General features: G+C 45.9%; 1 protein-coding gene across 1 annotated transcript in view; it reads left to right on the top strand.

Moving 5' to 3' along the window:
* Positions 1-2,221: 2,221 nt before the first annotated feature.
* The window catches only part of PHRF1 (PHD and ring finger domains 1), a 51,152-nt gene continuing 39,454 nt past the window's right edge, over positions 2,222-13,919 (top strand). The window contains exon 1 of the mRNA XM_065403184.1: positions 2,222-2,277. The gene's annotated coding sequence lies outside the window, so the exon portion shown is untranslated. The remainder of the gene's footprint in view (positions 2,278-13,919) is intronic.

The raw sequence follows: 13,919 nt of genomic DNA on the forward strand, positions 1-13,919 counted from the left end.
AAGGAGTGGGGGGGGGTTGGGAGTTCTGGGGGGGGCTGTCAGGTGGCAGGGGTGGGGAGAGGGATCGGAGCAGTCAGGGGACAGGGAGCAGAGGGGTTTAGATGGGTCGGGAGTTCTGGGGGGGGCTGTCAGGGGGGTGGGGAGTGGTTGGATGGGGCGTGGGAGTCCCAGGGGTCTGTCTGGGGGTGGGGGTGTGGATAAGGGTTGGGGCAGTCAGGGTACAGGTAGGGGGTAGGGTCCTAGGGGGCCAGTTAGAATGGGGGGAGGGTCTCAGGAGGGGGCAGTCAGGGGACAAGAGGCAGGGAGGCTTAGGTAGGGGGTGGAGTCCTGGGGGGCAGTTAGGGGCAGGGGTCCCAGGAGGGGGCAGTCAGGGGACAAGGAACGGGGGAGGGTTGGGGGTTCTGAGGGGGGCGGGAAGTGGGAGGGGCGGGGCTCCTCCCGTCCTCTTTTTTGCTTGCTGAAATATGGTAACCCTATGTAATACAAGAGATCAGACTAGATTTAATGGTCCCTCTGGTCTTAAAATCTATGAACAATAGTTATGCAGAAGTCAAGTTAAGATGATTTTTTTTAATGATCTGGGCAAATCCCTTTTGGTTGGTGGTGTTGCCCTTTATTTGCTGTTGTCCCAGGCCTGTAGCCTGTAAATATATCCCTGAGTAAAGAAAGAAAAGGTAAACGGGGGAGATATCCAACTAGAGTGAAGCATCCTAGAGCAGGGGAGGGCAAATATTTGTAAATATCTACCTGGGGAATAAATATTTAATAATGGGCTCTTCAATCAAGGTATAACATGATCCAATGGCTGGAAGTTGAAGCTAGACAAATTCAGACTGGACATTAGGTGTAAATTTTTAATGGTGAGAGTAATTAACCATTGGAACAATTTACCAAAGGTTGTGCTGGATTCTCTATCACTGCCCATTTTAAAATCAAGATTGGATGTTTTTCTAAAAGATCTGCTCTCAGAATAATGTTGTGGAAGTGCTATGGCCTGTGTTACACAGGAGGTCAGACTAGATGATCACAGGCCTGGTCTACTACACTACAGAGTTAGGTCAGTGTAAGACCAGCTTACACCAGCCTAACTCTGTAAGCATCTACACTACAACATTGCTACTGCTGATGTAAGTCACCCACTGCACCGACCTACTCCACCTCTGTGAGAGGCATACTGCTTAGGTCAATGTAGTTAGGGTGACAGTGTCCATGTAGACACTGTTACTTACTTCACCTGTTGGCTGTCAGCCCTGTGCGGGCTCACAGTTGAAGCCCCTCTGCCTCAGGGCTGGTAGGCCAAGTTGTCAGCCCTGTGCAGGCGGAGGGAGGGGATCCAGCTGTGAGCCCCCCACACTTCAGTGCAAGTTCTCCTGGTGAAGAGGGTAGTGTGGACATGAAAAACCGCAATATTTGCTGCAGTGGCTGTATATTGACCTCACTTAGGTTGACTTAATTTTGTAGCGTAGACAAGGACACAATGGTCCCATTTGACCTTGGCACCCATGACGGCGTGGGCAATGGGCCCAGCATGTCCTAGGCTGCAGCTCATGTGGCTTGTGGCCATGGCAGATCCCTGCCTGGCATGCGCCACCCAGATGCTGGCAGCGAGGCACACGACATGCCCAGGGCAGTCTCCGTGGGCTGTGTACTGAGGATGGGGGCAGCGCTGGTGAGGTGTTGGTGGCTGGCTCCTAGTGGGACAAACAAAACCTGTGTGAGAGGCTCCCCTGCCCACCAATATTTGCTGGGGCCAGTGCCTGGGCGGGGTGATTGGTGTGTGCCCCCCACATGGCAGCCTGCGCTACGGGGGAAACCATCCCTTCCCGCTAACTGGGGGGAATGCTCCTCGGCAGCTATTGAGCTGCCCTAAATTTGTACATGCAAAATACAACCTAACCCCCGCGTGCACAGCCCAGGCAGGGCAGAGATACACCCTCCCCCCCTTACAGTCACCCAATGGTTCAGCCCGACAGCCTGCACTCGCTCCTCCACCCCAATGGTTCGATCCGCTACTTTGCACTCCCGTCGTAGACTCAATGGTTCGACCCAGCAGCTTGTGTCCCCTTCCTTTGGGGGAGCGGAGCTCGCTGCGTGACCCGGAAGTGCTGCGAGCCTGGTTCCGGGTGGGAATCCCAGCGGCGTTGCGCCCCCCCCCAGTGTCCCGGCCTAGTCTCTCCCCCCCCGCCCACTTCTCCCGGTTCCTTGTCAGCTGGGCAGCGCAGCGGCGGCGCGTTCGCTGAGTGAGGCCCCGACGGCGGCGCTGGGTTTTCTCCGGGGGTGAGTCGCTGAGGCCGGGAGCGGAGCCCCCCCCCCCGAGCTCCGCGGGTGGGCTGCCCGCCCTAAGAATCTTGCGCGAGGGGGAGGGTGTCGCGCGCGGGGGGCGGGGGAGTCCGCCAGGGAGACTCGGGCGGGGGAGTCTGCTAGCCGCGCTTCCGGCTCCGGCGCCTGGCGGCGGGCGGGGATTAGTTGGGAGTTCGGCGTGTGTTTGCTGCGGGGCTTGTCCTGGCCACTCGTTTTACTTGGTTACAGACAACATCGCTTCCCCGCACCCACCAGCTGGCCTCCGCGCGGGCAGGCGACTCCACCACCAGGCAGCTCCGCACCATATGCCCCGCTGTCTCGCTAGCTCAGGGTGGCGGCGTCCCAGCTCTCGCCAGCTCCGCTTATATAAGCGGTAGTAACAGGCCTTTGAGACCATGACTGAGGTGCTGGAGGTTACATTTCAGTAACACTGTTTTTCTACTAAACTTATGTGTGGCAGGGGCCGTTTTCCCAGTGTGACATAGGGGCAGGAATGCAGTTCTGTCAAATCAAAGCCTGGCGGTCTGGTTGCTGCCAGACCCACCCAGCAAGATGGGTTCGGGTTTTAAAAGCTCAGAGCTGTAAGTTCTGGGTGTCTCTTACTAAACCTTTTAAAGGATTATTAAAAAAAAAAAGCTATCTTCTTGCAGTAAATGCAGCATCGAGCCCTTAGGCAGAGAATGTTCACATTAGTAATGTGTCACAAAGTATGGACCATCACAAACTGCTTACTTCATTGATATGGGCACTGTGTGGCTTGATCTCAGTGTTTCAAATGTCCTCTGAAGTACAATTTTATAATTTAGCAATAAAAACTGGATGTAAAAGACCATAGGCGTGCGCAGCACATTTCATTAGGGTGTGCACCCAGGGAATTTTTTTTTTAAAAGGCGAACAGTTTTTGAATACTCAATCATAAAGGACGTTATTTTTATTCATCAAACTAAAGAAACTAAAACTTAACTAAACTTATTTTTTTTAAATTAACTAAACTTTACTTAAAAAATGAGACACAAAATACCAAATTTTTGCTGTAGTGATAACCAGGCGAATACAAAGATACAGTCAATTTTCATGATCTTTATCTTTAACTAGGGTTACCATATTTCAATACTGCAAAAAGAGGACATTCCACGGGCCCGGGGCCCTGGCCCTGGCCCCGGCCCAACTCCGCCCCTGGCCCCGGCCCAACTCCACCCCCTTCCCCCCGCCCAGTTCCGCCCCTTCCCCAAAGTCTCCGCCCCCTCCCCTGAGCACCCCACATTCCCCCTCCTCCGCCTCTCCCTCGCTGCGTGTCAGGCAGAGGCGTGTGTGCGCCTGGCACCCGGCGCCAACTACACCCCCTTGCCTGCCCGAGCAGCAAAGCTGCGGCAGCAGCCAAACAACCACGCGGCGCAGTGCCCCCGGGGCAGCAGGAAGGGAGGCGCTCAGGGCTGGCTGCCGCGGAGCTGGCTTCACAAACACGGGCTGGGTAAGGGGACCAGCAATCCGGCACCCAGCCGCCCACGGAGCCCGACTCTGTCGCCCTTTGCAAAGCGCCTGGCAGGGCACGGGACTGCTTGGCTGGGGCACGGGCGGCAGAGCCGCAGCCAGCATCCCCCACCCCTTCCCCGGCGCCGAGGCCAAAGCCTCTGCCTCCTCCTCCCAGGGTGGGGATTTGGGGAGGGATCCAATGGGGGAAGAAGGGGGCGGAGTCGGGGCGGGGGGCGCAAGCCCCCTCCGGGCTTCGCCTGTGGAGGCAAAATAACTGGACAATTCGCGTCCCGACAGAACGTCGGTCGGGACGCGGGACAATGAAGTAAATATCAGGACAGTCCCGATAAAATCGGGACGTCTGGTCACCCTAGGCATGCATAAGATACTGGGCAGATTTGAGGGGCTAGCACTGGTTCTGCGGCTCAAGGCAGCTGGACTGTGGGGCCCACATCCAAGAAGGGATGGAGTCTGTATCCTGGCGGTGGGCCTGAAAGGGCCAGACTAAGGCTTAGTCTACACTTGCCCCCCAAGTCGAAGTAAGGTATGCAAATTCAGCTACGTGAATAACGTAGCTGAATTCGACATACCTTACTTCGAACTTACCGCGGTTCAGACGCGGTCCACACGCGGCAGGCAGGCTCCCCGTCGACTCCGCGGTACTCCTCTCGTTGAGCTGGAGTACCGCAGTCGACGGCGAGCACTTCCTGGTTCGATTTATCGCGTCCAGACCAGACGCGATAAATCGAACTCGGAACTTCGATCCCCAGCCGCCGAACTAGCGGCTGGGTGTAGACGTACCCTAAGAGAGACAGCTGTCTGGAGGACCCAGTATGTTTAAAAGCACATGGGATCAAAGGATTGCGTCCAGTACAGCAGCCTGATGATGGCTCACAAGGGGACACTCAGCCAGGGCTGTAACATGCTGGTCTTTCACCTCAGAAGTGTCAGTGGGTTATCTAGTGAAAGCCACTGTAGGCCAGGGAGTGGTTAATTAGGAAGTTGCAGACCTTCACTCCTGCCCCCCATGCTATCTAACCCCATGCAAGTTAAGTTTAACTGTGGCTTTCTGGCTCTTTGAGTTCCTGTAATAGTTTGAGATCCGTTTATTATTACTACTCTGATTTAGCTGCTTTGGCCTATTTATTAGAGCATCTAATACTCATCAGAAGAATGGGAGCCCTTAGAGATCTCACTCTAAACAATACTGAGGCTTTGTCTTCACTACCCGCCGATCCGGCGGGTAGCAATCGGTTTTTCGGGGATCGACTTACCGCGTCTAGTGAAGACGCGGTAAAATCGATCCCTGATCGCTCTGCCGTCGACTCCGGAAATCCACCTCGGCAGGAGGCGGCAGCGGTCGACTTTCCCGCGTCCTCACCGCTAGGTAAGCCGACCTAAAATACGCAACTTCAGCTACGGTATTCACGTAGCTGAAGTTGCGTATCTTAGGTCGGACCCCCGCTGCAGTGTAGACCTAGCCTAAGACTGCAATCTTTAGTCAAGATTCAAGTCTTGTGATACATGCACTGATTGCCTTTTCTCATGCTGAAAGCTTGTCAGATGGCGAAGAAGTGGGATGTAGCCCACGAAAGCTTATGCTCAAATAAATTTGTTAGTCTCTAAGGTGCCACAAGTACTCCTGTTCTTTCTGTCACTGGAAGCCTCTTTAGGCCAGATATTAAAACCTAAGTCAGATGTTTATGGAGAGATCTGAAATAGTCTCAGATTCCTCATTTTGCGGGAAGAGGTGTCACATTTTTTGCAGTTATGGGTTCTGGGACTCTAGGAAGTTGATTATGTTGTTCTGCATCATTCCTTACAGTTATTTAAAATATAGTAAAGGCTTTGATTGGGTGGTTCTAATTCCTAATATGTAGGCTGCCTGGAATAAAGATTTAGACTTATTGTGCTGGTTCTAAAGTTTTGTTGCAAATTCCAACATTACATATAATGTATGTGAAATGTATAGCAGTAAACTGTAGAGGAATTATTGCGTTATTGCTAACCCAAAACTTATCTAGTGTGTCTAAGACTATTCTTTTTTTGAGTCAATTTAACTTCTTGTTGCTTTACATTCAGGATATCATGGTGGTTGTCAACCTGTGTATCTCTAGCCTTTTTCTCAACCTCATGAGGTTTGATCTTTATAACTTTTATGTGTGTTTTAGTTACTGCAGCTTCTGAAACCTGAATCACATCCAGTGATTTTCTGATGTCCGACATTAAGTGGGAACTGCACAATTTCAGTAGTATGAAACCCAAATAAAATAGACATTTCCTGGTTAGTGAAGTCTGGAAGTTACATGCTGAGTCTTTAGGAGATTTAAGTTTAGTTGTAGGTGTTCTCTGGTGTATATCTTTCCAATTACTGTCAACAAAACAAAACAAGTGATCAAAATAATGGAATTGAAAACCTCAAAGATATGAGAAAATCTAACTGACTTCTGCTTTCTTGTCTTGAGAGTCTCTGTAATCCAGAATGCTTCTGCAAGTAGACTAAAAGAAATCTGTTTTCATTTTTTTAAATGAATGGTACACCTAAAGACTACTCAAAGTACCCAACATAAGAAGATGACAGTGCTGTTGGATTAAAATGTTGATTTATAAAAAATGTCAGGGTCTTGGGTAATTTTTTTTTAATTACCTATTGTACCCCTTTCCCCCAAAAACATGTTAATTCAGCATTTAATTTTTTGTTCCTTCAGAGAACCTCTTGCAAGTACAAATTTGAAAATCGCTTTTTAACTATTTGATAATTAAATGTAAATGATTTAAAACTCTGTTTCCATATTGAGACTAATAAATAACTTTCACAGTAAAGTATGGGGTTATTATGTATATTATGGTCGACCTCTCACTGTGCTGTGCACACACACCCACAGAAGACAGTCTCTGCTCTGAGTTCACAGTTTATAAAGATGAAGACAGTAGAAGAGTGAGGGAAAGGATCAACGTACAAGCAGTGATCTGGGCAACTGGCATTTACTTATTGTGTTATATATAAATGTTTTATTAAGATGTTGCAGAGCTCATCTTTTTTTATTTTTTTTACAGATATTTTAATGTTTTTTTGGGGTGTGTGTGAGATTATTTCCAGGGCTTATCTTAAATTGCTGTACATAAGATGTGTATTCAAGTTCTGTGAATGGTGCGTAAACTATATGCACAACATTTTTTATGAATTTGAAGTAAATAGTAACACCCTTCCCTCTCTTAGCTTTAATTTTTTGGATGAGACATTTGTTGGGATTGAAGGTAAGGGGGAAGAGTGGTGGGAAGGGGTTGGGAGAGTATGATGGGAATATGTAAAGAGGGAGGGAATTCATAGTGGGAGAAGGGGAGAATGATAAGGCACAATGAACAGGTGTAGTGAGATTGAGTAACTGAGGAGGTGGACAGGATGCAAGTGGACCAACACCTAGTGGCAAGACACACCGAAGCAGAAAACAACATTCAGAGTGCAAGTTTTAGAGTTAGGTGAATATCAGGAGGCTGTGAAGGTCTCTTTGGGTTTGGTGTGGTGGTGGATGGATGCTGAGGGCTCTGACTAAGCTTCCCCAGCTTCTGCCTTACTCCACAAAGTCTGCTAGTGCCTCTCCGTCATAACCTGCGAGTGTGGTATTCCAGTACTGCTGCTTTCCAGAAAAGAGACTATTATTTCTGACAGCATATTTAATTTTGAGGGTCTGGACAATGTTGAATTAGTCTTCACTGGTGGCCCAAACCAAATTTGCACCCACATCTCCAGTTGTGAAAGGCTAACATATGTAAATGCACAAATGATATACTCCAGATCTGGTGACTTAAAAAAAGATCATCTTGCTCTAAAAGTGGCTAGGCTCAGGCTCAGTGGGATTGAATTCCAGAAACAATGGGCCTGAGCCATTGAGAATATACTGCTTCTTAAATGCATTGAGTCGTCATCAGTTTTTCTTTTAAAGGGCAACTGTCGAGTATGATTTTGTTTTTTGTGAACTCCGTTGTTTGCTTTCTTTAGAAACTAGAATCTATTTTAGCTTCAGTTTGTCACCTTCTATTTGCAAAGGCTGTGTCTTCCCCCTTCTCTATCCCAAATTTCTCATGGAGCAAACGCCTATGTGAAGTTTTCTTTTTTGGGGCTTGATTCTGTGTTCTTTATGAATGCAAACTTCCCATTAACTTAATTGAGTGTTCTGAGTACTGTATGTGGCAAATGCAGAATGGGGCCTTGGTCATAACTGTCATCAGTTATATCAGCTAGGTTTTTGGAGTAACAGTGGCTAATTTGTGCTGCATTTGTACTTCATGGATACCTTTCATTGGAGAAGAAGAGCAAAAATATTATACAAATTAGATAGTACTAGTGGCTATGTCATTCCAAAGCAACAGAATGAATGAATACATGTACATTTGAAATCATGAAGACATCTACTTGACCATTTCTTAGAACTATCACTAAATGTCTGATTCTTACTCTTCCAGTTCACTTCTTGTCTGATATATATATTGTAATAAGCTTCATGGGGATATTCAAGTTCATTTGTAAGCCGTGGGACAGAGAAAAGATGCAAAAAGAACAGGAGTACTTGTGGCACCTTAGAGACTAACAAATTTATTTGAGCATAAGCTTTTGTGGGCTACAGCCCACTTCTTCGGATGCATAGAATGGAACATACAGTAAGAAGATATTATACATACAGAGAACATGAAAAGGTGGAAGTACCCATACCAACTGTAAGAGGCTAATTAATTAAGAGAAGCTATTATCAGCAGGGGAGAAAAACTTTTGAAGTGATAATCAAGATGGCCCATTTCGGACAGTTGAGACAAAGGTGTGAGGATACTTTAACTTGGGGAAATAGATTCAATTAGTATAATGAAAAGATGGAAGCTCATGCTGTAAAGAGAGTGGGGAAAGGAGAGAAGGTGAACTTCATGATAAAGCTGAATTTTAGCTATGGATTCCGTAACTTTCACTTTTTCTTTAAAATTTTGGACCTCGCATAGTTTGGAAATTGTGTAAAAGGGTGAATGTGGATGATAACAGTCAACAGATAAAGAGGAAAATACACCCAGTCTATGTTGGTGCAACATTAAGATGGAAAATTAAAATAAAAGGTCAGGAAGTACAAATATTAAGGTTCTTACAGTGATGTGAACTTGGTCACATTGCACGTCCTGTGTATTTTGTGATGACACATGTGTGGATTGCCACGGGCACGCAGGGGCGAAAGAAAATGCAGGCCTGTTATTTACCAGGCTGCACGTGGCAATAGACTATATTGGTAAGGGATGCAAGGAGAGTATGGGTCACGATGCAAACTGCAGACACACACACAACTAAAATTAATCAATTTAAAGTTTTATTGGGGATAATTACAAGGGGTAAGGGAGCAGCGTTTGATTAGCTAATAGAGTTAATGAAACTTAAAACACACAATGACTAAAATATCTACTAACAATATTTATAAACAAAGATGCAGCAATTAGTAATAACTGATACTTACAAATACAAACCAACGCATAACGACCGGCAAACATAGAAACTCTGTTTGAAACACGTGAGCTGAGAGAGAGGCTTCGAGGTGATCAGGCTCGGTTACGGGTGTACACAGGATACACAGGATTCGTTTTTCTTTCTCCTCTCCCTGCCTGCACATGGCAGGCAGCCCATAAAGTACCAACTATGACATCATAGAAGTGTCATAGGGGACGCGGGACCCAAAACCTGTTTGTGTTCGTTTCTGATTGGCACAAGCAACGTTTACGCCAAGTAGGGGAGCAGGTGCCTCAAAGTCTGGCTTCGCCCCCAAAAGGAGGAAATGCATATTGCTTTAGAATGCGTGCAACACTGAATGACAAAAGAAGAGGCCAGTCCAATACCGGTATGGGCAAGTTTTACAGGATGCAGACAGGAACTCATCTCAACATGCCCCCTTGCCCTGGCCGAAATAGTTAGGCCGAAAACCTAAACTTCCGAGTCCGACTCCTCATCCCCACCTACGAGGGGATGCGCTTCGGGGGTGGAAGCGATGTAGGCCGAGGCAACAAACTTGCGAATGCAGGCTTTAATGAAGGCACATCCGAGACAGAGAAGAGCGAGCCCAACTAGAAGGGACACAAACAGGGATTGGAAATAGGATTTGTAGGGCGCAAGGCCAAGCCAATCGAGCCATGAGCAAAACTGGAAGGACTCTCATGACTCTCGGACAGTAGAGCTCAACGTTTGCAGGTCTTTAACAATTGAGGACAAATTAGGAGAAATAGAAGGCAAAGAAACGCAGCATTTATCAGCAAAGTCGGGATATACTTCAGCAAATTTAGTACAAAATGAGGAAGATTGTAACAAATATTGAATCATTAATCTATTTTGAATACTATACTGAACAAGGGAGTTTAACTGCTGATTAATTAAGGAGAGGCCCTTGCCCGTAGTATTAGCAAGCATTTCAATAGCAAGGGATTGAAACAGCACTTGATCACGTAACATCATATAACCAACAGGGTTAAAACTAACAATAGAGGAGGCGAGGGAGGAAGCTGCTGTTTGCAAACGAGTCCAAAAGGAGTGGGTACTACGATGGTGTCGGTGGCTAGATGGCAAGGTATAAATACCTCCGCCCTGTAGATACAGGGTGCCAATGGTGCATATACCCCGGGGATTGGGAGGAAGCACAGCAAATGCAACATTACCGCAAATCCAAAAATGACCGGGTCTTAAGGAAGAAACTGTGGTATGGCTTCACCCATTGCTCTACAGCCAAAATGCTTCTGAAATAAATGTAGTCAAACTTTACTAATTCTGGGTCACTGAGAACGAAAATGATGCTTAAAATTGTTGATTGGCTCTAGTTTTCAAGATATGCTATTGGGTCAGTATATACGATCCTTGACTTGGGAATGGCGGAGGATAAGTGAGTTATAAAGGGAAGGGATCTCAATTTAAACCAGAAATGACTAAAATACATCTTTGACTGGATCTATGAATAAATCTATGACTGGGTTTGGACAGTACTTGCTTTTTAGGCAAAACAATGAATGATGCAATCTGAAGCTGGTATTGCGTCATACATGATATGAATTGCATCATGTTATTCCTAGAAGTCATGGATGATGCAATCATAATGAAGCTTACATCACTCTGCTGAACAAATTGCCCTATATCAGCTCTAGAAATCATACAGTGGCGTGCTCTCTTATTTGTCAGTGTTTGATTTTGCAAAGGGACACATTTCTGTTTAGCCAAAGTGAGCAGAAATGCCTCGTACTTGTGTGAACAGTGCAGATAACTTCTGCTATGTTTGTGGTGAAGTGACTTTTGCATCACAAAAGCGCAGTATAACCACTATGGTTAAGAAAGCCTATCACCTTTATTTTGGCTGCAAAATTGGAGATCAGGACAAGAGGTGGGCCCCACACATATGCTGCAACACTTGTGCAACAAATCTTGGCCAGTGGTTGAACAGGAAAAGGAAATCTATGCCTTTTGCAGTGCCAATGATTTGGAGAGAGCCAACAGATCATACCAGCAATTGTTACTTCTGCATGGTGCCTCCAGTTGGGAAAGGTGTGTCAAAGAAGAAAAAGTAGACTGTGCATTATCCAAACATTCCATCAGCTATACGCCCAGTACCCCACGGAGAAGGACTGCCGGTTCCTGATGCACCAGAATCATTCTCACTTGAGTCAGACGAGGAAGAGGAAGAGGATGAAACTTCTGGTCCTGAACCATCAATGTCACAGGACCCACATTTTCTCCCATCCTCCTCCTCTGAACCACACCTCATAACACAAGGTGAACTGAATGACCTTGTCAGGGATTTGGAACTACCCAAGAGTAAGGCAGAGTTGTTGGGCTCCAGACTACAGCAGTGGAATCTCCTGGCAGGTGATGTTAGGGTTTCCGTGTTCCGTGACCGTCAAAAGGATCTTGTCCCCCTGCAACAACATTGATGGTGTGATGGCAGCCCTCAACATCGTTCACGATCCAGATGAGTGGAGACTGTTCATTGATTCATCGAAGACGAGTCTTAAAGCTGTTTTACTGCATAATGGCAATGTTTTGCCATCAATTCCAGTTGGTCATGCAGTCCATATGAAGGAAACCTATGACAACATGAAACAACTTTTGAGGTGCATAAACTATGACCAACATCAGTGGCAGCTTTGTGGCGATTTGAAGGTTGTTGTTCTCTTGCTCGGTCTGCAGACTGGATACACAAAGTACTGCTGTTTTCTCTGCGTATGGGATAGTCGTGCAAGAGATTCCCACTACATCAAGAAAGATTGGCCACTCCGACAGTCATTGGAGCCTGGGAGGAAAAGTGTTCAGCATCCACCACTTGTTGAATCAAGGAAGATTTTGTTACCACCCTTACACATCAAGCTGGGTCTGATGAAGAACTTTGTCAAGGCCATTGACAAAACACAAGCAGCTTTCAAGTACCTCCGTGGAAAATTTCCAAGGTTAAGTGAAGCTAAGATAAAGGAAGGTGTCTTTGTTGGTCCTCAGATTCGTGAACTTCTTCCAGATGATGCATTTGACCATGCACTGCGTGGCAAGGAAAAGACGGCATGGAAAGCCTTCCTGTTAGTGGCAATAAATTTTCTCGGAAACAACAAGGCAGACAACTACAGGTTGTTGGTGGAAAACCTCCTCAAGGCATACAAAAGCCTTGGTTGCAACATGTCACTAAAGATACATTTTTTGCACTCTCATCTAGATTTTTTTCCACCGAACTGCAGAGCAGTGAGCGACGAGCACGGCGAGCGATTTCATCAGGACATTGCAACAATGGAGAAACGCTATCAGGGCAAATGGAGCCCATCAATGCTTGCAGACTATTGCTGGACAGTGACAAGAGATGCTCCATTTAATGAATACAAGAGACAAGCCAAGAAGCGCCGAGTAGACACTGAATAGGACTAAACTATGTACATAATAGTTTTTTGCCTTTTGTTTCATAATAAATTTTATTTATATAACCCTTTTGCTGATTTTTAAAGTGTTACATAAACAGGACAGGTGAAATATTATCATGTAAAGCAACCATAAACACATGAAAAGACCTAGGTTTACAATTTATGATTAAAACTCTACTATCTACACAATATACATAGACATAAAATGTAAAAACTTAAATATCTTAGAAACAGTAGCCAATCAGTTGTTTCAATTGTCATATTTGAATTCAGCACATCAAAATACATAATAAATAGCACATTTTATCTCTGAAGCAGACGACTTCTCAAAAATTGTAGACCTTATTGGTTACAGAATAAAAGCTGGATGCACGATTGATACATGCAGCCTCAGCATGATGCATATGCTGGGCATGAAACAGATACGTATGTGTTATGGAGGTATAGAAGGTTTCAAAAAAAATATTATAATTAAGACGATAAGAACAATTAATGGGAGGGGGATAGGTAAAATTAAGAGTGGGTTTAGTTAGGGAGGTATTAGCATAAGAGAAACTCCACATAGAACAATTAGAATAAGTACCAACCCAAGTAGGGGCTGGGGTTAAACTATTACCAACAAAAACCCAACAATGAGATGCTGGAACTCTAATACTCTCAATTAAAGGAAAGCTATGATCACTTCGACCTGAAGCATTAAGAACTGGAAACACATAAGAATTAAATTGTGAAGAACAATTATTCCAAACACTAGAAGCAGCCCACTGCACATAGGGGGAAGAACAATTCACACTAGAAATATTAAATGAAGAAAAATTATAAACTATTGGTACAAATTGAAAGGGTAATGGATATTTAGGTGAGAACTGAGTGGAGCAAACAAGACAATCTTCTGGACTCAGCGCTGACAGGGACTGGTTTCCGCTGACCTCCTGCACCCAGTAGGCGGCGAACCAGGTTTGTAGTCCACCTTCTCCTAAGGGCTCCGTGGGCAAAGATGTTGTGAGGGAGAGCAGCATAACCTGTAAAACAGAATAATACAAGCCCTGCTCAGGGGCATTAGTTTGTTTATTAAGAACTACATTTGCTGAGCCAGTTATGATGAACTAGCTTGTCACCGGGGGTACTTGTAGCCACTAAGTAGGTGTTAGGGTACTTGCCGGCCCGGAGAATGGTGGCTTTTATAGGTTCTCGATGGCCAGAGGCTTGGGGTTTTGTAAGCCAAACCAGTTGGCCGGTGT

Source organism: Emys orbicularis, chromosome 4 (genome assembly GCF_028017835.1).
Source record: "Emys orbicularis isolate rEmyOrb1 chromosome 4, rEmyOrb1.hap1, whole genome shotgun sequence".
NCBI classification, from domain to species: Eukaryota; Metazoa; Chordata; order Testudines; family Emydidae; genus Emys; species Emys orbicularis.